The 14,784-nt window shown below is 36.7% G+C and overlaps 1 pseudogene; it reads right to left on the bottom strand.

Annotated features, from left to right (window-relative positions):
* Positions 1 to 658: 658 nt before the first annotated feature.
* On the bottom strand, positions 659 to 11,807 carry LOC149557329 (E3 ubiquitin-protein ligase UPL4-like; annotated as a pseudogene).
* Positions 11,808 to 14,784: the final 2,977 nt, after the last annotated feature.

Below are 14,784 nucleotides of genomic sequence, written 5' to 3'. Positions count from 1 at the left end.
GAATCGCCAAAAAGAAAAAAAGAAAAGTGTATTAGCCGTTTCCATTGGTTCTAGATTTTATAGTGGAAAAAAGAAATCATTAAAAATTATCACGTGGGTGTGAAATTTTTACGAAATGGCTATAAAACCCTGTAAGCTTTTGACCTAAATTTAAGCCTGCAATTGCAAATTGACTTTGATGGGAAATGTTAGAAAAATGTTTGGGCTGACAACTTTTCCACTGAAATTATATTTTTTTTTTGGGGAGCAAAGCTCCCACATAAAACCTATCACAAGAACATGCTCATTCCATCAAATTTAACCATAGCTTCAACAATGTTGGCATAAATAGAATTACTGAAATTAAGCAACCAACAAACATGATACTTTGAATTAGACCAAATGTGATTAAGCATTTTAGAGGCTTCCCATTTTGTAGACATGTCTATCATCGTGCACTTCCTTCTCTTCACTAGTGGATTATCTCTACATTTATTTCATTCAAACTTCTGTAACGTGGCAAACATTTCCTTGAATTTGATTTTCATCATGTGCAAGACAATCTGCTAAGGTTCTTGCATTTGAATGGGTAGAAGTGGCCAATGTCTTCTAAATTCTGAAATCATTGCGTGGAGCTCAAAAAATGCCAACATTGTGAATGATTCAATCGCCCCCTTTTTTATGAGAGGTCAAAAGATCCCTGCCCTTCAGTAATGACATACGCCAGTTTGTCACACATTGTTTTTTGTGATTCTTTTATTCATTAGAAACATATTCTACCAAAAAATTATCAGAGAGCCATAAAATACATCATAAATGTTCTTGATTCAATAGGGAGAAGGGAAAACCTTGTTTGGGTAAGGAGGGAGTTTTAGGTAATTTTTAGAAGTCATAGCACTCAAAAAATCCATAACAACAGCCTCTATTGAATTTGAGGGATTTTGCATTTTGAAGACATATGCTTAGAAGATGTAAAATTTGGAAATAATGAATCTATACTTGTAAATGTGAGCAATGCACTTACCTTGCAAACAATAGTCAGTTTTAGATTCAGAGCACTCAAACCACCTGGATGAAGGTTTGGATAGCCAGTAACGAACTGCAAAAATGCTCTCTGTAGCTTTGGTGTGAATTGCCCCATGATCTCAATAAACTTCACGTAATTAAGAAAAAAAGATGTTAGGGTATTGCAGATCTAGGGTTTTCAAAGTCTCAAAATTTAGCAAGAAATAAACACACTCTAAACATAAGAGTTGGGAATGTATAACTCACGTCCACTACGTACTCACATCGAGTAGTGTATCCATGGTCAAATTTGATGTGGTCCCTTAGCATTTGATCCTGCTAAAACATTTTACGTTTCAAAACTCAAAAATTGATAGAGATTATGATAAATAAAAATCAATTAAACTACTTCATAGTTCATACTTACCTTTTATAAGTCACACACACCACATATAAGTGTTTCCAATTCCTTTTCTGAAAATAATTGCAAAGTTGAGATGGAAAACACCTATAAGCAATGGAAACAAGCATTCAATCACCAAAAGCTTTCAAAGGTTAAGATAGGTACCAAAAAATGCATTTAATAATTTGGACAAGTGGAAATTTAATCAAATCAAATTTAGAATCGGTTCTATAAAAAATGTTGAAGCCAATATATCAAACTGACCAAATCTAGAAATGCTTCCACAAAAATTACCAAACCAATAGATCAAATTGACAAAAACAAACCAAGAGCTAGTAATAATGAAAGGTCACTCACCTAATTTGGGTTCAAGTGAAGACATTGAAGAACAAAGTTCAAAAAACACTAGAGAATTAGTAAGTTAAATAAAATCAAAAAAAAGAGAATTAGCAACATAAGAGTAAGAGTAAAATAGAAAGTTTATATAAAAAGGGTATTATTTGAAATAAATTTTTAAAAAGTATTGTTTATAGAATAATTCTAAAAAATGACTTCTATCGAAAAAGCTCGCATAAAATAGAAAGATGTTTGGGCTGACAACTTTTCCATCGAAATTATTCTTTTTAGGAGCAAAGCTCCCACATAAAGCCTATCAGCTTAACTAGCAATTGCATGCTTTTGTGCATGCAACATTAGCTGATAGGAAATATGATTTTACATAGAGCTTAGAATAGAAACATCAATGTCACAATATATACATCAAAAAAATTGAATGCACCATATGTAATTTTTATCTTGATATTCTACATATTGTATAAATATCATTTTGAAACTTTGTTCTGTAGAACAAAATTTAGTATGCAAAGAACATTAACAATAAGAGAAACATTCACAAACTAAAACTAAATTCACATATATGCTTAGACAAAGAAAGCAAACAAAAAATGCAAACCTCAAAAGAGAAAACACTCCATGCTTCCTTGATTTTGTAGATGTGTCCTTTGATATGGATGTATGCTCAATTGTTTGCCCAATTGCTTCAATGGTGGAAATGGGTAATGACAAATTGGTAGCTTTGTGAGCTCTCAATTTGGCATTATAAGGGTAAGATTGATGAATTTGGTTCTCAGAATAGCATGGTAACTTTAGCTCAAAGATTGTTGATGAATGGCTTGGGATGGGATTCAATTTATAGGCCAAGGGGTAGAGGGATGGAGGGCTTAGATGCAAGGATGGGGAGATGGTTAAGGAGGGGTAAGATGCACTCAAAGGGGAGCACATGGATTGTGCTTGTTTAGCACCAATGGGAAGGTGACACTTGTCACAAGGAGGATGAGTGTGAGAGGGTAGGGTAAAGGGTTGGTTAAAGGCATGATGAGTGGGGTTGAGTATGTAAGAGAGATGTAAGAGGAATGAGTGTGGAAGAGGGAAGAGTGTGGAAGATGGATGTAAGAGTCATGAGTGGGCTTGTAAGAGTCTTTTATGGTTTGTAAGAGCACTCATGACTTGGTGGTTGGGATTTTTGAGGGGAGACTTTGGTTTGGTTTAGGAAATTCTTAAACTTGTTTAGGGAATGTGACAACATTAGGGGGTGGATTAGGCTTGGGTTTAGGATTAGATTAGGGATGTTAGAGATGTGCAAGTGGATGGCATTAATGAGAGTGGGTGAGTTAGTGGCTAAGCTTGGTTAGTATGGGTGGATGGGGTGGATTAGGCTAAATGGAGGATTAGGGATAGGTTAGGGGTTTTTGGATTTGAGGATTTTATTTATCAAATAGATTTATTTAATAAATGGGGGTTTTTGGAATTAGATAGAAGAATAGGATTTAATTGATAAATAATAGGTTTATTTGATTTATCAATTGGGACTATAGATGATTAATTAAATTAATCAGCTAGGGATGGAAAATGATTAATTAAATAAGAATTTAATTAATGATGCCTTTAGAGATGGCTAAATTAGATTACCAATGCGGTGTAATCAAATTTAGGTGTCTACATTTTGCCCCTCTTTGACATAGTGTTGAGACAACACTATTTTAAACAAGTTCAAATGAAGACGACATGAAGAAGATGTTTTAGCAACAAGATTTCCCCAGTCTCAGATAAGAAGAGGAGAGACTAGACTTAGATGATGCCCCCTCAAGAAGGCGGCGAAGAGATAAAAGAGGTTCGATGGCTTCTTGAAAAGTACAAGAATCTGAGATGAGCAAGGAGACTCATATTGGCTTAAGAGAAGAGGTTTAGTTAGCTCAAACTCTCACTATGGGAGAATGATAAAGGGAAAATTAGAGTCACAAGAGTAAAGCAAGCTTAAGACTTTCTAGGATTGGGGGGGGGGGGGGGATGGAGAAGCGGAGCACTATAAAAGGAATCCATGGATAGGGGGATGAATGATGGAATGATAAAGCTGATGCAACAGGATTTCAAAGAGTCAGATTGGCGAAAGATGGGTTTTCGAAGATCCCTAGGACTAGGATTGTGGATCTCGAAAGATGAGGCTTGGTGGATTGATTTGATTGGTGGATCCCTAAAGCTAAGCGTGAGGAGTGATCCAAAGAGATAATGATGCATAAGCTGGGATAGGTGCTGGATATGGATGGGGGATAATGGAGATGAAGGGAATCCATTGAAGCTTTTTGTGCGGGAGGATACTTCAAAGAGAAGTACCACCATGTAGTTGAGCACTAGATTTGCTATAGGACTGTTGGTTAATTGCCAAGGTTACCAATAACATCAAGGCTTTTTCACCAACCATCCAAAGGACTAACGAACTGACTCGAAACAAACATGCAAGGATTGCCCCAGTATCACACATCAATCCCAGAGGAAGCAGCGTGGAAATGACACTAGGTAACCCACAAGCAGAAAAAGAAAACAAGTGAAAGACATGATCAAGACCTCACACTCTAATTGCCCCATTTGCAGCATACCATGATATGGAAGATCGTGGCAACCTTGAGGAGGGAACAAGGAGATTGATTGGAAAAGATATTTCAAGACCCAAAACAAAAGATTCCAAATCAAAAGAAAGTGAAAATCCAAAAGAGAACTATTTTCCAACAAGATGGGTAGGACGAGGTACTAACGGACCAAGATCAGACATGAGAAAAGCTATATCCTGCAAGGACCTATCAGAGAGCACCTAAGCTGGTGGATTTGGATGAGTGATGTGTCTGGCAAGCTGAACTAAGAAGGATAACACTTTGGTGATAGGAAATCTAGCTAAAGGATGCATTGGAATAGCTAACCAAGGGTTGTGCGATGTGTGCAAGATGTTGATCAAGGAGGAACTGACACGAAAGCTGGATAGATACAATGGTACTAAGCTAAAAAGGATGTACAAGCTGACAGACCAAGATATGTTACAAATGTACAAGTTTTTTCATGTTTGGGGTTTGTGAGATGGAAATGTTTGTGAAGGGTGGGATATCTGTAATAGTTGATAGGTGGATAGTTAGATGGTTTGCAAAAAGCTTAAGTGAAAATGGGGTTCTTTGTGTGCATGTGATAGGATACAAGCTAGGAGACAAGATTATTTACAAGCTGAAATATGGTACAAGCTTTGGACAAGATTCAGATATATAAGGTATGGTACAAGATTTACAAGTTATAACACAAGCTTGGGTATAAGATTTTACAAGCTGAGGTACAAGGTTTTACAAGCTGTACAAGAGGTATTTACAAGCTCCATTAGATTTTGGATATTTGATTGGAACACCAAGGGAACAAGCAGGTGTGTTTATGGGATGGTGGGTGGATGGATGAGGGATAGGATAGTGATAGATAATGGATTAGTATTTAGTACACAAGGTGCCTAAATTACCAGGTTTTCACCAAGGTACCTATCCAAGGTGCTTGAATTGCCAAGTTTTCACCATTGGACGCTTATTTCTCTTTACTATTTTTTTGTATTTTTCAAAAGCTGGGTATACCAAGGATCTTCAAGAATAGAACTTCTTGAGATGAATGATGTCAGTAGGATCATTCAAGAGTTCTCCTTTTGGTGTAGATAGCTGATAGGCTCTAGAGCTAAAGGATGCAGTGACAACATAAGGACCAAGCCAGGTAGGTTCAAACTTGCCTTGCTTTTCTCGATCTGCTTAGACTTTCATATTTTCTTTGAGGACCATGTCACCTGGCTAAAAGTGTCATGGGAGCACCTTCTTGTTGAAATTCCTTTTGAGATGAGTTTGGTAGACTGTGAGATGGTCATAGGCTTGTTGTCTCTTCTCATCTAAGAGATCTAGCTGGGTGAGCCGAGCTGCTCTGTATTCTTCATCTGAGATTTGGCCTCGCAAAGATATGCGTAGTGAGGGAAGTTCAACTTCTATAGGTAATACTACTTCGGCACCATAGACTAAGGAATATGGAGTTGTGCCTGTGGATGTACGAAAGGAAGTTTGATAGGCCCATAGAGCTAGATTTATTTGTAGGTGCCAATCGTAGCCGGAATCATTGACAACTTTCTTTAGGATTTTGAGGAGGGTTTTGTTAGTTGCCTCTGTCTGGCCGTTACCTTATGGGAAATATGGGCTAGAAAAGTGGTGATGGATGTAGAGGGAAGTGCATAATTCTTCCATGTTGAGATTTTCAAAGTTACCTTCGTGGTCAGTGAAGATGGTGGATGGGATGCCGAAGCGGCAAACAATGTGGTACAAGATGAACTTGGAGACCTGAACTCCTGTAGCTAAGACTAGGGGGACTACTTCCACCCACTTAGTGAAATAGTCTGTAGCTATTATTATCCATTTATGTCCATCAAATGAGAGAGGTGTGATAGTTCCAACTAGATCAAGGCCCCAACAAGTGAAAGGCCAAGGTGGTGCAATAGGCTATAGATCTTATGTTGGAGCGTGCACAAGATTTGCTTGCAGCTGACATGGGAGACACTTTCTGACAAAGTCACAGGAGTCTTCTTCAATGGTAGGCCATTAGTAACTTGCTCTAAGGATTTGTCGTGCTAGGACAATACCACTCGTGTGGGCACCACAAAGTTCAGAGTGTACTTCTTTTAATGCCATCACGGCCTCATTTTTATCTAAACATTGAGAGAGAGTATCGTGATAACCTCGACGATATAGGGTATTGGCTATGATAACATAGCGGGATTATTTTCTGTAAGAAATGAATAATGTTGAGCAAGGAATGAGAAACAATCCAAGTAAGTTAAGTGTGAAACAATGTTACCATGAGATAAGCAACTCCAAGAGCATACACCAAGATGGTTCAACAATGGAGACAAGGATTTTATAAGGGGAAAGCAAAGAAAACCCCTTGTGAGTTATTATGAATGAAGGCAAATGCCTAAAGAAGAGAGAGAGAGAGTGTTGGAGCAAAGGTAGCTCAATACAATAACATCAAGTGCTTAGAGTGGTGTGTAGTTGTGAAGAAAGAAGGAGGAGCATCTCTTATATAGAGATGAGAGAGGAGTTGCATTTGTAACTCCCATTTCTATGAATGCCACATTCATAATAGGTGTGTGTAAAGTGTCACAATCCTCTTAAGGAGGATAAACTAAATAAAGAAATAAACAAGAGTTGTCCTTACATGTGGAATAATGGACAAATAATGACATGTCCTCCACATGTGTACAAGTTGACAAATTACATGTAGGGACCCTTGGAATATCCCAATTAAAATATATCCAAGGAAAGATTAACCTTTCTAACACCCCCCCTTAAGCTTTACTTGGGGAGTGTACTTCAACGGGTTGCAAACCCAAATTTTTACAATGAAACTGAAATCTCTCTTTAGAAAGTGGTTTGGTTAAGATATCGGCCACTTGATCTTCTCCTTTACAATAAAGAAGAATAATTTGATTGTCTTCAACTTGTTCTCGAATGAAGTGATGTTGAAGTGAAATATGTTTAGTGCGAGCATGATATACTGGATTCTTTGCCAAGGCAATAGCACTTTGATTGTCACAATGTATAGGTGTAGGTGATTGTTGAAGTAGACCAAAATCATCAAGAAGTCTTCGAATCCACAAAGCTTCTTTAGCTGCATTGGTACAACCTTTGTATTCAGCTTCCATTGAGCATAGGGAAATAGAGTGTTCCTTTTTGCTTTTCCAAGAAATTGGACCTGAACCAACAAAGAAAACATAACCACAAGTGGATTTTCCATCATTGGGATCTCCACCTAGATCGGAATCAGTATAGCCATGTAAAATGAATTCAGAGTTTGGATCATAAAATAAGCCTATATTAATAGTTCCTTTAATATACCTTAAGATGCGTTTAGCAACTTTAAAATGAGTTTGTTGAGGTTTAGACATAAAACGAGACACTAAACCAACACTATAAGCAATATCAGGTCTAGTAAGAGTTAAATAATTTAAACTTCCTACTAATTGTCTATACAAAGTTTCATCAACAAAAGGAGTATTCATATCATTTATTAATTTAGTTCCTAATTCACATGGAATTGAAACATGGTTAGAGTCATTCATATTAAATTTTTCTAAAAGATCATAAGCATACTTGCTTTGAGAAACAAAGATACCATTAGGAGTTTGAAAAATTTGCATACCTAAGAAATAATGTAAGATACCTAAGTCGGTCATTTGAAATGTTTGTTTAAGTTGGAATTTAATATCAGAAATCAAAATGTCTAAACTAGAAGTGAGAATTAAATCATCTACATAAACAATAACAATGATAATATCATCGGTAGTATGTTTAATAAACAAATTAGGATCATTTTTGCTTTTAGTAAAACCTTGAGAAATGAAGAAAGAATTAATTTGAGAATACCATTCTCTAGGTGATTGTTTAAGACCATAAATAGATTTGTTCAATTTGCAAACTAGATTTTCAGTACCTTTCTTAACAAATCCAGGAGGTTGAGCCATATAGATTTCTTCATGTAACTCACCATTTAAAAAGGCACTTTTAACATCCATTTGATGAATGGGCCAATTCAGTTTAGATGCTAAAGCAAGAACTAATTTGATAGTAGGCATTTTAGCAACAGGTGCAAAGGTTTCATTATAGTCTAAGCCTTCAATTTGGGAAAAGCCTCTAGCAACTAGTCTAGCTTTAAATTTACTAATTTCATTATTAGTATTCAATTTTGTTTTATATAACCATTTACATGAAACTAGATTTTTGCCAGGAGGTAATGTGACTAAGTCCCAAGTGTGATTAGTAAGTAACGAATCATATTCCTCTTGCATGGCTTTCTGCCAATGAGGTTGAGAGTTAGCTTGATCAAAAGACTTAGGATCATTAGAATTCATAATAGTAGTCATCAAAGCATAATTACAATAATTAATCCTTCTATGTTTAATTCCACTAGATTTAGAAATATAATCATCAGCTTCATTGATGAGATTTTGAGCCCATTTAGGTTTACGTTTAGTTGTAATGGAATTATCACTAGAGGAAGAATCATGAGTAAGAATGGTATCATTAGTATCTATTGGAGTATCATGAGATGTAGGAGTAGAAATAACCTGTGGTACTTGATTAAAAGAAAGAGTAGGGTTAAGAGAGGGAGGTTGGTCCTCCACAAGCACAATTTTAGTGCCACTGAATTCTTCATCCATTGTAGTAGAGCAGTCATGAACTCCAGTTTCTGCAATATAGACATCTCTAGCAACTTGAACTTGGTTAGTAGTGGAATCATAAACACGATAACCCTTAGTGTGTTCATCATAGCCAACAAACATATAAGGAGACGACTTAGCATCTAATTTATGCCTTTTCTGTTTAGGCGTATGGACATAAGCAGTGGAACCAAATATCCGTAAATGATGTAAATTTGGTTTCCTACCAGACCAAGCCTCTTCTGGAGTGATAGCTTTGAGAGCTTTGGTAGGAGTCCGATTAAGAATATAAGTTGCACAAAACATGGCTTCAGCCAAAATTTATAATGCAAATTCTTAGCATGTAACATGCTTCGAGCCATTTCAACAATGGTCCGATGCTTTCTTTCTGCTACACCATTTTGTTGTGGTGTATAAGGAATAGTAAGCTCGTGCTTAATTCCACATGATTTCAAATAAGAATGAAAAGCATTATTCACATATTCTTTCCCATTATCAGTTCTAAGAATTTTAAGTTTATACCCAGATTGCCTTTCAACATATAACTGAAATTCAATAAATATATCAAGAACTTGATCCTTGCTATGCAAAAAATAGATCCAAGTTCGTCTAGAAAAATCATCAACAAAGGTAAGTGCATACCGAGAACCTTGGATGGAGGTATTCTCCATGGGACCCAAAAGATCACTATGGACAAGATGCAACTTATGAGTTGCTCGCCATGATTTTCCACTTGGAAAGGGCTCCCTATGCATCTTACCACTCATACAACCTGTACAGGTAATCTTGGAAGGAATAATGTTAGGCAAGCCATCAACCATATTATGCTTTTGCATGAAAGTAATATAATCAGAATTTAAATGACCAAGTCTTTCATGCCATATATTGAAATCAATAGAAGTATGTAAAGAATATCGTGAACTAGCAAATTCATGGAATTTAAACAAATTGTCATTATCCATTTTAGCATAAGCAATTACTTTAAGAGTTTGAGGATCTATAATATAACATGTATCTTTGTAGAATTCAACTTTATAGTTCTGACATAGCTGTGAAACAGAAATTAGATTAGTTTTCAAGTCAGGGACATATAGAACATTATGCAATTTACCATTAGGAATAGTAACATCACCTAGTCCTTCAACTTTACAAGTCTGATTATTAGCTAACTGAATAGGAATGTTAGCAATATTAGGTTGTAAGGAATCAAAAATTTCTTTATGAGAGGTGACATGTTGGGATGCACCACTATCAACAATCCACTCTAGAGGTTTACAAAGATTAAAGCTACAAGTAAAAGCTTGACGAGAATTAGAATAAGTTGAATTACCTTTTCTATGGTTTGAGGTTTGATGATTGGTACTATGATTCATAGGTTTTCTATCATTTTGTTTTTTAAAACAATTATTAACAAGGTGACCATCTTTGCCACAATAAGAACAATGAGGTTTGGGATTGGAATGGTTCCTCTGATTAGGATTACGAGTATTATTAGGGTGATGGGTATTATTATATTTGGGATGAAATTTATTGTTAGTGTTATTTGAATTAGATGGCTTGTAATTATGATTATTGGAACGAGAATTATTAGTTGAATTTCTAGAGACAAATGCATGTTCAGTTGATTTGAGAGTACCAAACTGGATTAGCTTAGCTTCTTCCTGTCTCAATAAAGTTTGGAAAATAACATAAGTTAACTGAGAAGATAAAGTAGGAATAGCAAGTTGTGCATGAATATTGGTTATAAACTGTTGAAACTGTCTTGGAAGACATTTTTTAAGAATAAGATGGATTAAACGAATATCCTCTAATTGAATACCTAAAGCCATAATTTGACTTTTAAGAGAATCAAATTTTAAGAGGAATTCATCCATACCTTTAAAATTTGCATACCTGAGATCTTCGAGTTGATCTTGCAATTGTATTTTGCGATATTCATCGCTACTGTCATACTTGGTCTTCAAGATGGACCACGCATCATGAGCTTTAGAACAATGAGCAATTAAGACATATAAATCTGGAATAATAGAAATACCAATTAACCCTAAAGCTTCTTCGTTTTTAGCTTTCCAGGTATCTTTCTCATCTTGAGTAGCCGCTGAACCGGGCTCAAGAGAAGGGTCAGTGGCTATTTCAAAGAGATGTTTAAAACGAAAAATAAATGAGATATGAGTTTTCCAAGAATGATAATTTGAATAATTAAGTTTGATTTCTGGAATTAATGTTGACATGATTAAAAAAAAATTCTTCGCTTCTTTTTTTTGAAAAAAAAATGCCCTTAATTTTAGAATCAAATGATTTGGAGAAAAAAAAAATTAAAATTTTTATGAATTGAGCAAAATTGTTTTTTTTTATTTTATATTTTATGTTATTATTATTATTTTTTTTAAGAATATTTGATTTTTTTAAAAATTATTTTAATTATAATTAATAGTGATAGTGCAATTTAAAAAATAATTAAAGTTTAATTAAAATGAAAAAAGAAGGAGGGGGAAACGGTTTGTTTAAATCAAAAAATGGAGGGAAGTGAGCGGTGGCTGCCGCGTGGCAAGAGAAAGGCGGCGGTCGGTGGTCACCGCGTGTGTGGAGCGGCGAGCCGCGACCGGTGGTTGCCGCGTGGCGGGAGCGGCCAACGTCAGTGGTCGCAGCGTGGTGGGAGCGGAGGAAGCGGTTGTGGGGGGTTTTAAAAACACAGAGCGCGCGGCAAGGGTGCAGAGATGGCGGCGGCGGAATGTAACCGGCAGCGAGGATGTTGGCGCGGCGGCGGGATTTGTTTGCGCGACGGCGGGATTTGCGCGGCCAAAAATGCTTCGGCGGGTCCAGGCCAAAATGTGTAACAGTGCCTTCGGCAGTGGGTGGCTGAGGCATGGGGTGGCGCGCGGGTGGCGCGGCCGCCTTAAAAAAAGAAGTTTTTTTTTTTTTTATTATTATTTGTTTTTATATATATATAAAAACTTTGTACTATATTTTTTGTTTTTTTTTTTTTTAAATAGTAAAATATATTATTTTTCCTAAAAAATTTTTTTTTTTTTGATAAATAAAGTAAGAGGAAAAATAAAGAGATAAAAAGCTTCAGTATTGTAATATGTTTTGTTTTGGCGGCATGCCGTCCAAAACAAACCAAAAAGAAATTACTAAGAAAATCCTTTGGCGGCAAGCCGTCCAAAGAGGGTTAGAGAAGAATATGAAGCTTTACAAGAAAACCCTTTGGCGGCAAGCCGTCCAAAGAGGGTTAGTAAAAAAAATGAAGTTTTGCAAGAAAACCCTTTGGCGGCAAGCCTTCCAAAGAGGGTTAGTAAAAAAACTTGCATGCACAAGATTAGTTAAAACGAGCTAAGATCACAACACAATCTTCTTCTCTCAATAACGTCTCCAAGTAAGGTGTGCTCCAATGAATGGCAACCTTCACCACAAAACTTAAAACAAGGATTAGATAACCAAGCTCTGATACCATGTAAGAAATGAATAATGTTGAGCAAGGAACGAGAAACAATCCAAGTAAGTTAAGTGTGAAACAATGTTACCATGAGATAAGCAACTCCAAGAGCATACACCAAGATGGTTCAACAATGGAGACAAGGATTTTATAAGGGGAAAGCAAAGAAAACCCCTTGTGAGTTATTATGAATGAAGGCAAATGCCTAAAGAAGAGAGAGAGAGAGTGTTGGAGCAAAGGTAGCTCAATACAATAACATCAAGTGCTTAGAGTGGTGTGTAGTTGTGAAGAAAGAAGGAGGAGCATCTCTTATATAGAGATGAGAGAGGAGTTGCATTTGTAACTCCCATTTCTATGAATGCCACATTCATAATAGGTGTGTGCAAAGTGTCACAATCCTCTTAAGGAGGATAAACTAAATAAAGAAATAAAAAAGAGTTGTCCTTACATGTGGAATAATGGACAAATAATGACATGTCCTCCACATGTGTACAAGTGGACAAATTACATGTAGGGACCCTTGGAATATCCCAATTAAAATATATCCAAGGAAAGATTAACCTTTCTAACATTTTCGAATAAGGTTTTGGCATTGGGTGTGTGTGAAGTGAGGGGATATGATACCATCTTGTAAGTAAGCATGAATTTCATGGTACCAAGGGGATTGGCGACCAACCAAGATACAAACACAGTTTGAATCCTCATTCGCATAAGTGGGTGTGAGGAGTTGCTCAACTAAAAACTCATACTACGTAGCTTCTTGGGGAATTTCCAAGAGTGAGCCGATAGTGGCCATGGCATCTGCTGCCTTATTCTGCATTTGTGGCACTTGTGTAAACTGAAGCTTTGTAAAATGCTGGGTCAGCTGATCAACTAGCTCTTTGTAGGTTAATAGCTTTTCGTCTTTGGTTTGATATTCATTTAGGACTTTCTTGATGATGAGCTGAGAATTTCCAAAGATTTCTAACTCAGTGATATTCCATTCTGCAACTATCTTTAATCTTGCCACAAGAGCTTCATATTCTACTATATTGTTGGTGCTAGGGAATTTTAGCTTGAAGGCTTTTGGAATATAATCTCCCTGAGGTGTAACTAATAATATTCTTGCCCCTAATCCATGAGATGTGTATGAGCCTTCAAAATAAAGCTTCCATGGGGGTTGTTCTTCAATTAGGCAGATATGCTCGTCTGGGAATTCTGTGAGCAAAGGATATGCATCTACTAGAGGTGCATCAGCTAGGTGATTTGCTATAGCTTGCCCTTTGATTTCCTTTCTATCCACATATAGGATGTCAAACTCACTTAGTAGCATAACCCACTTTGCTAGCCGACCTGTGAGTGCTGCTCTAGAGAGCATATACTTGAGAGGATCAATTTTGGATACTAGTTGGATGGTATGACTTAGCATGTAGTGGTGAAGCTTTTAAGTTGAGAAAACAACTACCAAACAAGCTTTTTCCATAGGAGTGTAATTGAGTTCATAACCAACTAGGGTTCTACTAATATAGTAGATGGCTCTTTCTCTGTTGTAGTCATCGAGCTGTGCTAGAAGTGCCCCTAGAGAAGTAGGTGTTGCTGATATGTACAAAATCAAGGGATGACCAGGAAGTGGTGGAACCAAGATAGGCGGATTGGCTAGATACTGCTTGAGCTGATCAAAGCTGTGTTGACATAAAGGATCCCACTTGAAGTTCTCATTCTTCTTTAGAAAATGTGAAAATGGTGTACACTTATCTGCAAGCTAGGAGATGAAGCGTCAAACAGATTGAAGCTTTCCCTGAAGAGAGCAAAGCTATCGTAGTGTTTGGGGAGGAGGCATGTCTAAGATAGCCTTGACCTTTTGGGGTCAATCTCTATACCTCATTTAGAAACTATGAAGCTTAGAAGCTTGCCAGATGTGACCCCAAAGACACACTTATTGGGATTTAGCATGAGATGATATTGGGCTAACCTATCAAAGACTTTCTCTAGGTCAGCGAGATGATCCATGAAGGTGTGAGATTTGACTAGGATATCATCCACATAATCTTCCAAAATGCTATGGATAAGATCATGGAAAATGGCTGTCATAGCTCTTTGATAAGTAGCCCCAGCATTCTTTAGGCCAAAAGGCATCATGGTGTAGTAAAAGGTTCCCCAAGGGGTAGTGAATGTTGCCTTATGCTGATCCTCTTCTACAATCTTGATTTAATTATACCCAAAAAATCCATCCATAAGGGACAGAATTTCATGTCTAGTTGTAAGATCTACAACCATATCTATGTTGGGCAAGGGAAAATCATCCTTTGGACAAGCTTTATTAAGATCTCTGAAATTAGTGCAAATTCTGATGTCACCAGAAGGCGTAGTGATAGGGACCATGTTGGAGATCCACTCTGAGTAGTCGATAGGTCAGATAACCTTAGCAGC

Source organism: Cupressus sempervirens, chromosome 5 (assembly GCF_028749045.1).
Source record: "Cupressus sempervirens isolate cs-2001-9-10 chromosome 5, ASM2874904v1, whole genome shotgun sequence".
NCBI classification, from domain to species: Eukaryota; Viridiplantae; Streptophyta; class Pinopsida; order Cupressales; family Cupressaceae; genus Cupressus; species Cupressus sempervirens.
This window is presented reverse-complemented; position numbering and strand designations above follow the sequence as displayed.